Source organism: Hakea prostrata, chromosome 9 (genome assembly GCF_041222555.1).
Source record: "Hakea prostrata isolate BN-2017 chromosome 9, UWA_Hpros_2, whole genome shotgun sequence".
In the NCBI taxonomy this organism is placed as follows: domain Eukaryota; kingdom Viridiplantae; phylum Streptophyta; class Magnoliopsida; order Proteales; family Proteaceae; genus Hakea; species Hakea prostrata.
The window spans coordinates 11,402,496-11,415,004 of record NC_142608.1 but is presented as its reverse complement, the minus strand read 5'-3'; positions in this window follow the sequence as shown (position 1 = coordinate 11,415,004).

Below are 12,509 nucleotides of genomic sequence, written 5' to 3'. Positions count from 1 at the left end.
CGTTATTACTTGCGTCAAATGCGAATCTCAAAGCATATCGAATAATAAATCCTGCTGGACTTTTAATAGAATTCCAGCTCCTGCGCCATCTTTATTACTCGAACCATCCACATATACCTCCCAAGTGGTTGGTATAATGGGATCCTCAATGGTGGGTTCCACTTGGTGCAGTAGTTTCTACTACAAAGTCGGCTAATGCATGAGCCTTGATTGCGAGTTCGGGGCTTAAAGCTCACTTGGAACTCGGCGAGTTCAACCGACCAGACACCATCCTTCCGGACAAATCAGGTTTGTTAAGAACTTTACTAAGAGGAAAAGTTGTAAATACCTCAATTGGATGAGCCCCGAAAATATGGCCTTAGCTTCCCGGCGGCCATCATGAGAGCCGAGCCTCGCTTCTCAATCTGTGAATATCTTGTCTCCGCATCTAGCAACACGTGGCTTACATAGTAAATCGGCCACATTTTTTTATCTTTTTCCTGAACAAGTACTGCACTGACCGCCGAAAGGGACATCGCTAGATATAGCTGTAATATTTCCCCCTCTCTCGTCCGGGACAGGATCGGTGGTTGTCCAAGTGCTTCTTTTAATTCCTCGAAATGTTTACGGCACTCTTCAGTCCACTTTGCTTCCTTACTGCCCTTCAGGTCTTTAAGTGCCTTGAAGAAAGGCAAACATTTTTCTCCGGACTTGGAGATGAATCGATTTAAAGCAAAGAACTCTCCCTCGTTAAACACCGTACATCCCGAACAGTTTTGGGAGCCTCCATATCAATCGAGCTTGTATTTTGGCAGGATTAGCCTCAATTCCCCTCTCGTGATACCATGAAGCCCAAAAATTTGCCCGAGGAGACTCCAAAGGCACATTTTTCCGGGTTTAGCTTCATTTGATGTTTCCGCAGATCGAGAATACCTCGGTCAAATGTGCAATATGATTTGCTTTTGTAAAGCTTTTCACTAGCATGTCGTCAACATAAGCTTCAACATTCTTTCCTATCAGCTCTTTGAAAATCTTGTTGACGGCCCTCCGATATGTTGCTCCTGCATTCTTCGGGCCAAAAGGCATGACCTTGTAATAATAGCTCTCACGATCAGTCATGAAAGTCGTATACTTCTCATCCTCCTTATTCATAAGGATCTGATTATACCCTGAGTAGGCATCCATGAAACTTGAAGTTTCATATCCTGCAGTCGCATCTATCAAGAGGTCAATCCGAGGCAATGGGTAGGAATCTTTTGGGCAAGCTTTGTTAAGATCTGTGTAGTCTGTACACATCCTCCACTTCCCATTCGCCTTTTTTACCATTACCACGTTGGCCAACCAAGTTGGGCACTCAATTGGTTCTATGAAACCAGAATTCTTAAGTTTTTCAACTTCGCTTCGAACAGCTTCTTCATACTTTTCAATGGAGAAATTTCTTCTTTTTTTGTATCACCGGGTTTCGCCTTAGGGTCTATCCAGAGATTGTGCTCTGCAATGGCCCGATCGATTCCGGGCATATCCTCAACAGACCATGCAAATACATCTTTATTCTGCTGAAGAAAAAACTTCAACTCATCTTTAAATTCTTCCAAATTGCTCGCACCCGATATAAGTAATCTTTTTCTCATCCTCAGTACACAGCTGGATTTGTTCCAGCTTCTCCACTGGTTCGGGTCTTTGCATCTCTGTCTCTTCCAGATCATCTCGAACTTCTATGGGGAGGGCAGTTACCTTCCTCGGGCCCTCCTTGTCTTTTAAATAGGCAACATAACACCGCCGAGAGATCTTCCGGTCGAGGAGACTTGACCAATTCCCATATCGATCGGGAATTTTATCTTCAGGTGCTTTGTCGAAACAATAGCACCTATCTTGGATAAAGATGGTCGCCCGAGGATCATATTATAAGTCGGCAGTTCCCGAACCACCAAAAAATTGATTTGGACAGTTGTTTCCTTAGGAAAACTTCCAATGGATAAATCCAACTAGACCGATCCTTCCGCCACTACAGATGACCCTGCAAAACCATAGAGATGTGTGGATGAAGGTTTCATCAAGTTCTGATCCACCTTCAATTTTTGATACACTTCGTAGGAAATTAGGTCAGCTTCAGACCACTGTATCAATCAAAACTCTATGCACTTCCCGTCGTGCAATCTCTACCTTGATGACTATAGCATCATCATGAGGTAAACAAACATCTCTTTCGTCTTCCTCGCTAAAGGTGATAGAATCTTCACCATTCAGCTTCTTCCTCTTCTCGCGTCTCTCTCGGTTCCAACAAATTTGGATTTTGTTTTCGGACTCCGGAGTGATTCGGGCTCTGGTCCCCCCGAAGATGGTAAGGATCGGTGACCGAGTAGCTTCAATCACCTCCTTGCCTTTCTTAGACTTCGGGGCCTCCCTTGATCGTTCCGAACTAACCGAACGATCCCTTTTCGGAGCAGCCGCACGTGGCTCACGTGGCTCCTCCCTTCTTCTGCTAACGAAACTGGACAGATGTCCCCGAGATATCAATCTCTCAATATCCGCCTTCGAGTGATGACAGTCATTAGTATAATGACCATAGTCCTTGTGGAATCGGCAATACTTTTCTCGATCCTGCTGCTCTCCGGTTTCAAAAGAATTTTAGGCGGCCACTTTAAAATATTTTTTCTTTTGAGGATATTTAAAATATCAGCCCGAGGAGCATTCAATGGAGTGTACTCACTTTTACCGGGGGACCTTTGGCGCCAAGGCTGAGATTTTCCAACCCGATCACGAACATTTTTCTTTGGCTTCGCTTCGCTCGGGAAGCCTTCTCATTCCTTATTGGAGACTTTATTATCTCCTTGGCGCGCATCTAGAATCTCCATGACTTCAGCCTCGCTTCGGCATCTCTCGTACCAACTCAGCATAAGTCGCAGGCATATCCCGTAGTAATAGCTCCAGGAGTTTCCAATTAGTGAGTCCCGTGAATAGAGCAGTTTTGGCTACTTGTTCATCCAAATTTTCTATCTCCATCGTCACTTTGTTGAATCTTTTCGAAACTCTCCGATTGATTCGCTCTTTCCTTGTTTGACAAGAAACAAGGTTTCTTCCGTTTTCTTGACCTCGTATTCCACTGGAATCGCCCTATGAATTGGCGCGCCAATTCGTCAAAGTTTACGATCCTTCCGAGGGGAGAGGTTCGAAAACCACTTTTGTGCTGCTCCGAGTAAGTGATGAACCAAAAACCCGCATAAAATTTCATCGAATTACACTCGAAACGCCATGGTCTCGTTGGTAATAGCTGATGTGAGCTGTTGGATCTCCGGAGCCATAGAATGTTGAAAAGGTAGGCAAACGGAAGTTACGGGGAAACTGATATCCCGCAATTAGCTCGGCAAAGGGAGTCTTCCGAATGACTGAGTAAATATCCTCAGTTATTCTTCCCTTAGCCAATTGCCCTAATTTCTCATTGATGTTGGCCAATTCCTGACCAATCTGGGTCGGGTGATCTTCAGCAATATGATCACGACCTCGATTAACACGATCATCCCGTGCTACTCGATCATCACGAATAGCCAATCCTTCCCGAACATTCCTCTCGTCGCGAACTGCTCGATCATCACGAACGGTTCTTCTGACAGTGGGTGAGTGAGTTCTTACCCCTGTATCCAACCTTGTGTTTGAATCAGTTGTACTCTTTTGTGGTCTGTCGAACCGATCGTCTCGCCTCGGTTGATCATCGATCCTCCTAAGTCCTCGGTCTCCTTCACGGAAATTCTAATCGATATTCCGGTCTTCAGCCAATCTCTGGTCACGTGGCAATGCACGTCTCCCTGAATCGCGCTGATCAGGCTCTTGTGGTAAAACCACTTGGCTGGTGAGCATGCGGAGTGCTTGACTCACCTCCAAGAGTTGAATCTTTACCTGATCCAATTGATTTTGGATTGTATCAGGAGGAGGATTACGTCCTCCCTGGCCACCATCTACCTCGATAGGATTTTGGCTTTCCTGGGGAATATCTTGATTATTCACTCCAGGGATCTGAACACCGGAATTGCGTTGTGCAGCGGCTGCTGATCTAGTCACCATGGCTTTTCAAGTTGTTTCCCACAGACGGCGCCAATTGATGCGTCCAAAATCTGCTCAGCCCTTAGATCTCCTCGTGATGTCCTGCAAAACCAAAGCGTCAGATGTGGCCCGACCGCTGGGGTCGGGAGTCCACCTCCGAAGGCTAAGTCAGTTGATGAACTTAATCACAAACGGCTCTGCTAGAAGCGCAGAGCTTAAGGAATGAAGAACTGGGAAAGGTGATCTAGATAGCAGATCGCTGATAGTTTAGGTCTATCAGTATGTATCTGAACCTGAGCCTCAGATAGTATTCTTTTCGATCCCCTCACCTTGTATGGTAGTGAGGTTTATATAGAGTGTACCTTCGAATCTCCTTCGTTGGATGCACTTGAGCCTTCTTCGGGTAGTCGTTGGATCTTAACAGTTAGATCCGTTGAGCAATGGACTTCTACTAGTTTGGACTAGTAGAGGACTCCTGAGATAACCTTTAGGTTATGTGATGATTATCCCTTCGATAATGATTATTTGCAGCCGTCAATTCGAGTCTGCCATTATTAGGGTAATTACCCTAATCCATAAGTAGGATTAGGGCGCGCTTGCAGCCGAATAAGCTTTCTTCTTCAGCAAGCCATCTTCCGGATCCGGTTCGCTCGGGAGCGAGTCGGATCTCTCCGTCTCGACCGGGGTCGAGGGTCGGACCAGGTATGAACCCGGTCTGATCATAATCTCTCCATATCATTACCATTACTCCCATACTCAAGGGAAATATTAATATAAGAAAAGATAAGCATCTTGGATACCTATCATTATTCCCTTTCACAGATCTCTCAAAAGAAGAGAAGAGAAATTACTACCAAAACTAGGAAGGGACATTAATACAAGAAAGGAAAGCAACCAAGATACCTAACAACCTTCCCTTTCAAAATCTCCACGAAAGAAGAGAAGATAAACTCTCACCAACTATGATTAAAGAGAAGGGTTAAAGAAAACTAACCTTTCCTAGTGATTTTGGGAAGATTTGGATCATAAAAACCTTCAGAAGGATGGAAGTCACTCCTCTCTTTCGTTTCTCCTTTTCTCCAAAGCCTCCGCCTCTTTCTAGCCTCCAAAAATGTGTTTATGGATGAGATAAAACATAAATAGGGTTTAAAATTCCAAAATTCCAATTTTGCCTCTAAATAGAAAATGGGATGGGGGTTGGTTCACCCAAACGGCCCAAACTTTCGGCCCATGGTTGGACCCCAAAGAAACTCTGATTTTGATGATTTTTGGCTCGTTGGAAAGGTCTTTCGACGATCTTCGATTTGATACCTTATTCGCATCAATCAAATTTTCCTTCACCGATCTATGAATGTTCCAATATCACTCTTTTTACACCATCGGGATTAATCTTCTCTCTTCACTTAAACTCTAGGAGAGTTTTTGAGTCATTACAAGGGTCATCCGCCAACATTGGTTCAATTTCCAATCCTTCGGGATCGAATTGAATGGCCCCCAGTTGTCGCCGACTCGAGGCCCGGGTTCTCGGTCTTGAAACCACGGGTTAAAGGGGTAGAAGTCTGGGGGATTTCACACATGACGCTTCCTATTCATGCCAGGACTGCTCTTATGGAGAGTCTTTTCCTTAGAGTTTCCTTAGATTATTTCCACTACAAACTTTGAACATTATTTCTTTTCTTAGAACTCTAATGTTTAGCTTTTTAAAGGAAGTTTTGGATATTGTAATCCTTTCTTTTCATTCTTGATTATTAAATACTTGAACTTGTTTATTTCTGGTCCATTTAATTTTACTTTATCATGTATTGTATGGAATTGTCACTGAACCTAGATCTTGGCGGTGTATCACCCCCACGGGTATTCGAGTATGACCGGATCCAGCTGCGTGGGGGTGTGACATGAAGTCTCTAAGGTTGACATGCATTAAGAGATCACCAGACTCCTTTGGGTGGTCTCAATCACTCTCCCTCAAGAGACGTCTATTGGGTTCTCCACGGTTGTTGGGTAAAGTACATCAAGCCATGGTTGGGGTTATAAGTCACCACTCTCTCACATCCTTATTTGGTATGAGACTTGCCGTGTGTCAAGGTTATACCTAGGCCCAATGCTAGGTCCTATGGTCTCGTACTACATATGGTCTAGATATCTCCCCTCAAGCCTAGTGCCCTTTTGGTTCAATATCTTTCACTTATGAATGGAATCCTCAACAGGAGGCATCTGTTGGATCCCATTCCTTAACCCAATGGTATCCACATATAATGGACAGGATACTCTCCATGTCCTCTTATGGGTTGGTTACCGATCTTGAGCGCCTAGGAGCCCTTATCTATTATATACAATTATACCAAACTATGATGACAATGGGCCTGCTTGACACACAGGACCCAACCACTGGCATCATGGGTTAACCAGCTTCAATACCCCTACCAAAATGGTGGTAGTAGTACTCATAGGAATTCCTAGCCCAACACTTATGGACACCTATCATTCATGTAGTTTGGTCTAGATGCAATCACATAAGATCACTAGGGTAATGGGCAAACCAACAACCCTAGTTAGTAAAATAGGATAAGAGAAGTAATCTCATTCAACATCATTCATCTCATACATTTTTATATCGTTTTCATATCAATAATATAAGATTCAAAATAAAGAGAAAAACTCAATCATTCCAGCCTTACCTGCTATTTGCGCAAAGTCACTCACAAGTATATCATGATAGATATCAATTTAAAACAATTTATATCACCAAATAGAATTTAAAATAGCAACACTTAATGATACAAAACAGGATTAGTCATTCCTCACTTTTCAATTCGAGTCCGTTCTCCAAAGTCCCAAATTTTACACTCACGAGTCGGTGATTATAATTAAAATAAACCTAATAATGTAAGAGAATTAATAAACATTAATTAGAAGTCAATTTGGTTTCAAAAGGTATCCCAAAATCATCCCATAAAAACCCAATATGTCATTTAGGTTCAAACCCGCCGTTCTCAACCTAGTTTCGGCAAAATTCATTATTTTGCCACCAATGCGAAACGAAACTTTGGGAATGTCTAATTGGCAGCAATAGGATCTTAAAAGTAACATCAATTTGACCCTTGTGGCAAAATTGCTAACCATGATTTAGGCTAAATATCGCCATAAATTATAACATTAGTCAAATATTGCCATTGTCATCAGAACCTTGGCTAGATACCGCCATTGTCTCCATAACCTTAATTATTGACACAAGATGAAAACAAAAGAATCATCTTATTAATGAATAAATTTCATAATGAAGTCAAAAAAATGTTGAATAACAACGAACAATAATTCCCACTAAATGAAAGTATTAAAAGATTCTAGGACACCCATACTAGAAATATGATTCTTAAAAACTCCCACAGAAAGTGTCTTAGTAAGTGGATCTGTCAACATCTTATCAGTAGATATATGTTGACTATCAATTTCCTCGGCAATGACATTTTCTCTCACAAGTAGATATTTAATATCAATGTGCTTAGAGTTCCAAGATCTCTTATTGTTCTTTAAAAAAAACACAGTAGAATTGTTTTCACACCACATTTTAAAGGCCTTGAAATCGAATCAATTACCTTGAGCTCAGTAATCAAATTCATGAGCCACATAGCCTGCTTGGTTGTCTCATAAAGTGCAACAAACTCTACTTGTATGGTGGAAGATGCTAATAGTTTGTTTTGCACTCCTCCATGAAACAACTCTACCTCCCATCATAAATATATATCCTGAAGTGGACTTTAGATCATCATTGCAACCACCAAAATCTAAGTCTGAATATTTTGTCACTTATAGCTTCTCACTGGCACTATAAATAAGTTTGAAGTCTTTTGTTCTCTGCAAATATCACATGACCCTTTTTGCTGCAGTCCAGTGTGTCACACTAGTGTTAGACTAAAACCTTCCAAGTACATTGACTGCAAAAACAATATCTGGACGAGTACATAGGGTTCGTCATTCATCTGTGTTATTGTCATTCTTTGGACATTGACTCTTATTTAACTTGTCCCCTTTGCTAATGGGTGCATCACCTCTTAAGTACTTAGACATACTAAATCTCTTAAGAGCTCTATCAATATAAGCCCATCGAGATAGTCCAAGAAGTCCCCGACCCTTGTCTTGATTGATTCACACCACAATTTAAAGGCCTTGAAATCGAATCAATTACCTTGAGCTCAGTAACCAAATTTATGAGCCACATAGCCTGCTTGGTTGTCTCATAAAGTGCAATAAACTCTACTTGTATGGTGGAAGATGCTAATAGTTTGTTTTGCACTCCTCCATGAAACAACTCTACCTCCCATCATAAATATATATCCTGAAGTGGACTTTAGATCATCATTGCAACCACCAAAATCTAAGTCTGAATATTCTGTCACTTATAGCTTCTCACTGGCACTATAAATAAGTTTGAAGTCTTTTGTTCTCTGCAAATATCACATGACCTTTTTTGCTGCAGTCCAGTGTGCCACACTAGTGTTAGACTAAAACCTTCCAAGTACACTGACTGCAAAAACAATATCTGGACGAGTACATAGGGTTTGTCATTCATCTGTGTTATTTCCAAGTCATTCTTTGGACATTTACTCTTATTTAACTTGTCCCCTTTGCTAATGGGTGCATCACCTCTTAAGTACTTAGACATACTAAATCTCTTAAGAGCTCTATCAATATAAGCCCGTCGAGATAGTCCAAGAAGTCCCCGACCATTGTCTTGATTGATCTCAATCCAAGGACATACTTTGCTTCACCCATGTCTTTCATTTCAAAATTCTCTGACATAAATTTCTTGGTTTCATAAAGTAAGTTTGTGCTACTACTTGCCAAAAGGATATCATCCACATATAACATCAAAATAATGAAACTGCTCTTACTAATTTTTAGGTAGATACATTGATCAATGGGGTTCTCTATAAAACCAAAATATTTAATTACTTGATAAAACTTTAGATACCATTGTCTAGAAGCTTGTTTTAAGCCATAAAGAGACTTCCTCAATTTGCAGACTAGATGCTCTCTACCCTTCTCCGTAAAACCTATTGGTTACTTTATAAAAACCTGCTTTGTAAGGTCACCATTCAAAAAGGTTGTTTTCACATCCATTTGGTGCAACTCCAAGTTGTAATGGGCGATAATGGTCATGATGATTCTAAAGGAATATTTTGAAGAAACAGGTGAGAAGGTTTCATTGTAGTAAACTACTTCTCACTGTGTAAATCCTTTAGCAAATAACCTTGCCTTGTAATGCTCCACCTTGCCCTATGAGTCTATCTTGGTCTTAAACACCTATTTGCAGCAATGAGTTTACAATGTTGTGGTAGTTCTACAAGATCCCATAAACCATTATGATTAATGGACTTCAATTCTTCTTTCATTGCTTCCATCCGTTTGTCTACTTTACAGTTTACAATGATTCATTACCTGTTGGAAATTGAGTGGGTCCTTTTCTCCTCCTATATCATACTTGCATTCATTCAGGTAGACTAGATAATTTGAACTTAATGGAGTTTTGTGGGTCTTGGTGGACCTCTAAGTGTTACGGCTACAAGAATTGTTGCATTCGCCTCCACTTCTTCAATAATCTTAAGCTCAAGAGGATTCTCTTCCATAGTTAAAGAGGATTCAAAAGTTATATCTTCAAGAGGTGGTGAGATGTTTTCTAGAGGTGGTGATGCAATTAAGGTTGAAGCAAAAGTGATGATTTGCTCATCAAAAACAAGATTCCGTGGATTAGAAGAGTCTCCACAAGACTCGAAGAATTCAACATGGATGTTTCAATAATATTTCTTCAAGAACCAGGGCAGTAGAATTTGTAACCTTTCAATCTTTCACGGTACCCTACAAAATGGCAGCTCACTGTCCTTGGATCCCAGACCTTCTGATGAGGATTAAAAATTTTGGCTTCTACTTGACAGCCCTAAATTCACAAGTTTCTGAGGCTTGGCTTTTTTCTAGTCCAGAGTTCGTATGGAGTCTTACATACTGTTTTACTTGGTACCCTATTCAAAAACAGTCTTGAGAGCCTCAGCTCATAATGACTTTGGTAAAGCAGAGTTGCTCATCATGGATTTGACCATGTCCTTCAAAGTTTTGCTTCTCCTTTTTGCAACACTGTTTTGTTGAGGTAAACCTAACATAGAATACTGACAAATTATTCCATGATCTTTAAAAAAGGGCAAAGGGTCCTAGTTGTTGTCCAGTGTCTCCACTCCTACCATAGTATTCTCCACCCCTATCAGATCTGAAGCTTTAATTTCATTCGAATGGAAGAGTTCTACTTCAGCCTTGAAAATTTTAAACCAGTCCAAAGCACTAGACTTTTTAGAAAGAAAGTCAATGTACCCATATCTAGACCAATCATTTCTAAAAGTCAAGAAATAACGCTTATCATTTAGAGTGGGTACAGGAAAAGGACAACAAATATCTGTATGAATCAGATCCAACATTGATGTGCTACGAGTGGCTTCTTTCTTTCTACTAATGGTCATCTTGCCCTTGGTGCAGTCAATTCAAGCTCCAATTCATTTGTATCAGGAATGTCTAGTATCCCTTGTTCACTAATCAGTCAATCCTCTTCTTTGCAATGTGGCCTAACCTTCTATGCCAAAGAGTTGTTGAATTCCCATTATCTAGCATTCTTTTGATTCCAAGATTCTTCGCAATCAAGTCTCTACATATTATCAATTATACAACCAGAACCATAAACTACTTAATCTTTGAAAATAGAAAATCCATTGCCATTAAAATTGATAGAAAAACCATATTGAGCCAATTTGGTTACAAAAATAAGATTCCTTCTCATAGGGGGAATGCAAACTATATTTTTCAATATGATAAATTTTGCAGAATTCAAAACTATCCTAATATCTCCAATGGCTTCTACTGCTACTCACTCTCTATTTCCCACAAACACGTTCACTTCATCCTTGTTGGGTCTTTGCCTTCTTAGCAACCCCTGCAAGGAATGAGTGATGTGAATTGAAGAACCAAACCAAACACCATGAGTTTATGAGAACATCTATTAAGTAAGATTCAAAATAGACTAGTGAAAAATTCATACTAGATTTTCTCTTCTTTAGATAAGCCTTCCTTTTGAAACAATCCTTCTTGAAATGACCCGATTTCTTACACCACTGGTAGGTGAACTCATCATTTTTTTTTCTAGAAGTTTGCTCCCTTGAAATCTTTCCCTTTCTTGAAATCCTTTCCTTTCCTGAAATCCTTTCCCTTATGGGTTGAAAAACTTCTTGTTGGTCTTAGTGGAAAGATCCTTCTTGTAGACAAGATTGGCAATCTCTACCTTGTTCTTGTTAAGGTTATTCTAGTCTTGAGTTTCTATAGTAATCATTTGATCCAAGCTCCATTTGTGATCAGACAAGACATTGTAGGTGGACTTTAGATGATCATAAGCTTGAGGGAGAGAATCCAAGATTATGTTCACTGGAATTTCATCATTGAAATTTATTCCTAGGCCCTTGATTTGATTTTCAAGAGATATCAAACCTATAATATGATCTCTAACATTACTATCACCAGTGAACTTGGTATTGGTGAGAGTAGATATCAAATCTTCTGACTCACTTTCTTGGAAGAGTCAAACTTGGCCCTGATGGCCTTTAAATATTCTTTGGTAGTTTCTTTTTGTCCTACACTGTTCCTAGTACTTTCTGGGATAGTTAACTTCATTACTGCTAAAGCCTTTTTATTTCCCTTATTTTAAATGTTCAGTTCATTTTTCTGTGCTAGAGTGGGATTTTCAATTTCAACAGGCTTAGGGTCTATGAGGCATGTATCCCATTCTCTTAAACACAAGTAGACTTCCAAATTCTCTTCCCACCTTTTAAAATTATCTTCGGTGAATTTTGGGATGTCGGAGAAAACGGAAGACATCTTGATGGTTCTATAAATGACATATATAGATTATCAAAACATCAATCTTAGACATGTATAATGACAAAATTATATATTGCCAAAAAAGGAAAATTACCATAAAACTAGTAAGAGTTATCGACTATTACTACATTTCAACATTTGGGTTAAGAATGCATTAGTCCCCTTAGAATTTGCAATTAGCGCGAAATATTTAACTTCGAAGGTGCCATCACCTTTGGGTTAATGGTACTTCTAAGTCATCATTCCTTAAATCATGTGCATCATCATACTTTGATGATGACATTTTTGGGTGAACACTATCAATTTTTTGCAGTAATTATATACATTGGATTACAAAATATCAAGATAAAAAATTATATTTTACCACTTTGGTGGGTTCTATATAATTATATCATAACATTATGTAATCCTATTTGCAGTTTTATATGGTGGGATTCTTTTAAATGACAAAACAACTATGCACATATAATTTTATGTTTCAACATGGTGGGATTTTTTTTCTTTACAAAACCCAGACGAAATTTCCATCTGGTCCTCTGTGATCAGACGGACGTCCGGACGTCCATATGGTCTAATTTGAC